Source organism: Phyllostomus discolor, chromosome 7 (assembly GCF_004126475.2).
Source record: "Phyllostomus discolor isolate MPI-MPIP mPhyDis1 chromosome 7, mPhyDis1.pri.v3, whole genome shotgun sequence".
In the NCBI taxonomy this organism is placed as follows: Eukaryota; Metazoa; Chordata; class Mammalia; order Chiroptera; family Phyllostomidae; genus Phyllostomus; species Phyllostomus discolor.
Window position 1 is genome coordinate 47,606,594 of NC_040909.2, and position 5,466 is coordinate 47,612,059.

Here is a 5,466-nt window from a genome sequence, read left to right on the forward strand (position 1 = left end):
AACTGACTAGTTAAATATTCATTAATTCAAATTAAGCTTCTCTGTGCCTGAGAAGCAGTATGGAATTGTGGAAGAACATGAGTCTTGAAGTCAAACAGCCTGAGTTGAAATCCTTCCAGCATTTGTTGCTTATGGAACTCTAAGCAGGTATATGATCTGGATGAACCTCAGTTTATCTGGTCAGTTAAAAGTATTAGAGAAGATAATCACTGTTTAAAGCACCTAGCACCATAATTAGCTTATAGTGAAGAGACCGTGAACAGGTGGCTCCCTAATCTACCCAGAAACAAAAACATTTAAGTATATGGTACTTGATAATATCTTTGCTACTAAGAATTCCCTTACAATGCAAATAATCACCTTTCAGTTTGGTGGTTCACATTTCCAAATATTAGGGTAGCTGAAATATAACAGGACCTCCCTGGACTTCCCCGCTTCTGCCTTTTTGCTGTGGAGTCAGTCTTCTATGTCCTAGAATGCCCTCTCCCCTTGCTCCACATCCCAAATCAGCTCCACTTAATGGGAGGGGAGAGTGGGATGGGGCAGATGGGTTAACATGTGTTACCTGAGGTCAGACAGCCAACGAAGTCATCGATTTCTTCTTTTGACTTCTAAGAATTCAAATTGTTCAGATCTCTTAGACTGAATAGGGTCTTAACATCCTTGAGGAGGGGATGGCCAAGAGTTTTTGTTTATGTTCTGGCTGGACCTGGAGAAACTGAAGCCCAAAGAAAGACAGGACTTATGTAGAATCTGCAGTTAGTGTCGGAGCTCAAACCAGGAAGGCAGGTCAAGGTGCCCCTTTCCACCCTCCAAGTCCTTCTGTGCTGATGACCTGACATGGTGAGCTGCTCACAAGTTTTAACATTAGAGGTCGAGACATCCATTAGTCGCAGCCTTAAGAAGAGCCATTTCATATCCAAGGGGAATAATATACCCGATGAATAGGAACATTAGTGATTTTCATTTGCTATGCACTAATTTCTCTTGAGAAAGGTGAGTGGACTTTTTAAAGCCACAAGCTGGCAGATTTCATTTTGTGCTATTTCTGAGGTCTTGGCAGATGAGCTTACTCTTCATCCCAGATCTCTGAGAATGCCAAGGAATCTGGTGCAGGGTGTTCCTGTGAATTAAGATTTTGACAAGCATCAACAGTGTCTGGGTGATATGGAGGGGAATGGGAACACATGGTGAGTTGCTCAGGCCCCAAAGTCCACATTGGCTCCAGCAAATGAGTGGATCAACAGCCAAAGAACTCAGGAAAATCACTCATGGGGGTCTTAATGTTGAGGTGAGTGTGGAGAGAGTGTGGAAGTGAAGCCTGCTGGAAGTAGGTGATCTGCCATGTGCCAGCCAGGTTCTTCCAGCTGTGCAGAGTATTGTTCATAAATATCAATTATTAATTATGCATCTGGGCCTGACAGGTTCTGTGAGTTTACAAGCAAAATATCTTTAATAATTTCGTATGTGGAATAACTCACTGATCTGGAGCTTTTATTTACTCCTCAGGAAGTACATATAATGCACATTTGTGTGATAAGTGGGTGGGTTGTTGTGCATGTGGGGAAACTGATGTGACCTAAGAATTTATTAATAAATTTAGAATTGAAAAAAAATTACTCTGGCATGAGCAAATTTCCTCTTACTCTTTCATCCTTTTCAAATGTCCAAGCAGTTTAGTGGGTTCAGTTCATCCTGACTCTAAACCCACCATCCTCAGCCCCTGTTGCTTTGGTACATATAGGGGAAAAAACTCTTGGAAATAATGCAGAGTTCATGTTCACTCTCTTTATTTCAGACAGGGGCACTGTGACCCATTTTCTCTTCGCGTCCCTGTCCCCCATATCTTGCTGAAGTGCCTGTCTTCCCAATGATGGTTGTTAACCAGGGAGCAGAAGTCCCAGGGCCTTTGGCTAGAATTCTGCCATTTCAGGATGTCAGATGAGTTAGTGGGGCAGGTGACCAGCCTGTTTTCTCTGAAAGAATTAATGTCCAGGGGAAAAGAGATGTGCTCAGAGAGGAAGCTGTGACTGGGAAAAGACAGGGAGGGACAAGGGAGGATGGGAGAACAGCATGTTGTGTGCTTCAAGCATGAGTCCTCCCGCCAGGCCCCTGGACCTCATCTGAGCCCCATGAAGAGGGCTGCAGGCACAAGCCAAGCAGTAGTTTTCATTAGGACCATGACACAGAGTGGAACAGGGGAGTGCCACACAGAGCTGCTTCGACATCATGAAAACTCCAGGGAAACTGGTTTCGTCTTGGTGACCAGAGTGTATCACTCCTGGGAGTGAACATCAGACAGTACTCAGGCATGAACATCAGTGTTACCATGGAGGACAGCCAGCAGCAAAGGTAGGAATGAGTCTGGCCCTTTCTTGGCTTTGTAGACAGTTCACATCAACTAGCAGCTCAAATAGAACCAAAGGGCTGTTTGTGGCTCAGACAAGGCGCCTAAGGATCTCTCAGAGGTAACTAGATAGGACTGTGTGTGGGACAAGAACTGTGAATTTGGTGCTCTTAATATGACTTTCACAGTGTCTGGGTGAGCTCAGGCTAGTGTGAATTCTCTCTCTTCCTCCAGAGCAAGAGCAACCAAGGAGAGTAAAGTATAGTGGCAATGATGACAGGGCTCTGGAATTCTCTTCAAGTTGTCCTTAATTTTTTCTGCCTATCTCTTTCTTGCTACTCTTCCCTCTCTTTCGCTGGCCATTTGATATTGCTGTCAATCATTCTCCTAACTGTTTTTTCCCATTGCACTGACTCAGTTTCTTCTGTGTTGGTGGTTCTTCTTCATTGTGGATCATGCGTGTGTGTGTGTGTGTGTATGTGTGTGTGTGTGTGTGTGTGTGTGTGTGAAAGAAAAAGTCACTTTATGATGAAATCAAAGTACAGACAACAGCTTAATACATACAGACCTTACTCAAGATCTAGGGGTCCACCTACCCTTGGACAGGTCTCCTACAACCTCTCCATGGACCCAGTGACGTGTAGGAACAGAGCCCTGGACTTGCAACCCTAACCATCTGAAACCCTGTCTTTCCCTAGGGCTGCCTCCTTGTTAGGAATGATCAGATGATCTCAGAGGGCCTCTGGTTTTAAAATGCTATAAATGTTTTTTTCTAGTCCCTTCCACTCCCCAGGGATCCCATGGGAAGTAAGGTGTGTATATGGGAGGACTGGCTAAGCTAAATAAAACAAAAGTGGGACAGAATTCTTCAGCACTGAGAAATGGCAGTGGGGGCAAGAGGGTTGGGGCAGGTGATTCCTGGCTTTATGCTGTTTCTTCTGGCCCAGCCTCAGTCCTGGGATCCTGGCAGGTAGGGCCAACCCAGCTCCAGTAACAGTGGCAGCTGAAGGACTCCCTAGCTTCTGGGCTTCCATCTGGCTGCAGGTGCAGAAAGGCTTGCAGCTGTCCTGTGTCTCACCAGGGAAAGTGCCCATAGCCATGGTACCCTGCTGAGTGCTGGCTATGGCTGCCCTGATCACATTGATGACATGGGAACCCAGGGTATCCACCAGGTAGTCATGAAGATGCCAGCACTTTTCCTGGGACAGGAATCTTTCAGAGCTCTGGTATGTAAGGGGGGCATAGGCCAGGACAAGCAGAAGATGTGGGTGCTCACTGAGGACCACACAGGTCTCTTTTAGGTGGTATCAGACAAATACCTGGTGGTAAGCAGGTGGCTGCCTTGGTGGGAGGTAAATGCTGGGGAAGAGGGCTCTGGAGGTGGCCCAGAGCCAAAGAAGTTGGGTATTGTGGGCAAAGGTGGCTGTGTGGTAGTGGCCCATGTAATGAAAGCCATACAATGTCAGTTATTGCTACAGGCTGGGAAGCAACAGAAGCCCCAAAGTTCATGTGGCTGCAGTTCCTGGCCCAGCCACAGTGTCCTCCATCAGTGCATGGTCTGTCTGTTCTAAGCCAGTAAGGACCCGTGGAGCTGCTTCTGGGGATATAGTGGGAGAGTACCTGGTGTGCTCAAGCCAAGGAGGCTGCCTAATAAGCTTAGTAGCAGCCCCAGTTCCCAGCCCACAGTGAACATCACTCTTTCCAGTCTAGCACTGCCAGGCCAGCAAAACCACGTCTCAGGCTTGCAGTGGATCTGGTAGGCAGCCTGTGCCAGGTGGTGGTCAAAAAGCATAGCCTGAGGGATACCCCCATTGTGACTGTGCCCCTGGATCCAAGGTAAGAATAGAGGCTGAGTTGGTTCTTGTAGAAGATTGTGATGTTCTGGCTGTGGAAACACTGGCCAGCATTGGCTGTGATGCCCAGGTGCACACCAAAGTGGGCCCTATAGCTGAGGTTATGTTCCACGGCACGGAGATGGGGCATTCAGGGACCTGCAGCAAGAGCTGGCTACATCACAGGCACAGGGCCACCCCTAGCACACAAGGGCCAGCCCTAGCTGCATGGTCATGCCCCAGGAATGGAAACATGTTAAAGCCAGATTCCAGGATGCTTGGTGTCCTGGCCTTTCCACCATTGTGGTTCTTGATGCCAAACCCATCCCTGCCAAGGTAGGATCCCTCTCTCTATCAGAGTTAAACTAATATTAGGCTACTCAAAATGGTATCTTTTGCTCTCTAATCTTCTTAGAGCCCCTTCGTTCAATGAGCTTAAGAACCAACTACTGCCAAGTATGGTAGTAGGATGTGTGAACAATTTTGTAAAGTGTCTCATGAAAACGTTTTTTTGACCACTTATAGTCAAAGATGGTCATCTCAAATTCCTCTGTTATTGGAGAATTCTCTACTCCATACCCCTCTGCTTATAGCCCCAATTTACATTCATTAAAAAATTTTGGCCCTCACTGGCATAGCTCAGTGGATGGAGCACGGGCTGCGAACCAAAGTGTCGCAGGTTCGATTCCCAGTCAGGGTACATGCCTGGGTTGCAGGCCATGACCCCCAGCAACCGCACATTGATGTTTCTCTCTCTCTCTCTCCCTCTCTTCTCTCTCTAAAAATAAATAAATAAAGTCTTTTAAAAATCAACAAATAGAACAATTATTTAAAAAAATTTTTTTATATTCCTAACCCTTTAGCATTTCTTCTTCCAGACTAGAATTCCGTGAAACAATCTAATACTCTTTAAGGTTTTCCTTATGAAACAGAAGCAACTGCTTCTGTTTGTTTAAACTTAGAAAATCAATGATTTCAAATTGCGAATTCAGTTAAAATTTACTTTGCAATGATGTTGTAGGATGATATTGCCAGGGTTTAGAAGCAGAAAGCAAATGAGGCAGGAAAACAAGATAATCAAGAGGATGATAGAACAAGATCTCTGATTAGTGAAGCACAATTACATGGAATAAATACAATATTGATTTTGTGTAAAAATCACCCACAGAAGGGGAAAGAAAGGAGGGTCGTTTGTCATCTTTCCTTTCCCACTTGTATTTTTCAAGATATTTTCAAGTTCTCTGAACTGTATTAGATTTTTAAAGAATATGATTATGATCGAGGTGA

The 5,466-nt window shown here is 45.4% G+C and overlaps 1 pseudogene; it reads right to left on the reverse strand.

Moving 5' to 3' along the window:
* Window positions 1-3,095: 3,095 nt before the first annotated feature.
* On the reverse strand, window positions 3,096-4,452 carry LOC114502109 (annotated as a pseudogene).
* Window positions 4,453-5,466: the final 1,014 nt, after the last annotated feature.